Consider the following 748-nt stretch of genomic DNA (forward strand, 5'->3'; position numbering starts at 1 on the left):
AACGAGATAGGCCTCTGTTCCTTTTTGACCTCCAATAACCCCTTTTGTCCACAACGATATTCGAAAAGCCTTAGTCCTGGTTTTGGTTCTCCTAGATTCTTTAACATAATCTAAAATAATTATAACTGAAGTTTAATGAATGTAAACAAAAGCACGTAAAAGGCTGACGTCGATCTGGGAGCTACACAGTAGTGAGCTGCGGTTTCACTTTATAGTTTGGGCTGGTATGTTGGCCGCATGCAGCTTCCTGCGTAAGGACAGCATGTGCTGCTTCCGCTTAGCATGCCAATCTCACATCGCTTTTCATATGCACAAAACACGTTCTTCACCATCAAAACCAAAGTTATGTGTTTGTTCATAATAGCCCATCACCTCTTCATATCTAAAGTTATTTATCTCGTCTATTTGTTTGTCATTCTGTCCGCTGCATTCGGTCAAAAACATAACGCTGAATTTTAATCTACTAAAGCGTTTCAACTTTTGATTACGGTTTTATAATACACGATTCGCTTTAATTAATCTGTGTTAGTTCATTTATTTGTAAGAATGATTTTATAGCCTATCTAGGCTAAATCTCGCTTTAAATTTTTCTCGTTTTGCTGGAGCCTTTAAAAATCAAAGAAAGGACAAGTCTGTGCTTGTCCCGGCTATTATTTATAGTTACGTTCATATGATTCTGATTACGGAACCCGAACTTGAGCCAGAAACCAACTTTATTAAATCTGCTGAAAAGCAGCACCGCCTCCTC

The sequence above is a fragment of the Labeo rohita genome, chromosome 19, assembly GCF_022985175.1.
Source record: "Labeo rohita strain BAU-BD-2019 chromosome 19, IGBB_LRoh.1.0, whole genome shotgun sequence".
In the NCBI taxonomy this organism is placed as follows: domain Eukaryota; kingdom Metazoa; phylum Chordata; class Actinopteri; order Cypriniformes; family Cyprinidae; genus Labeo; species Labeo rohita.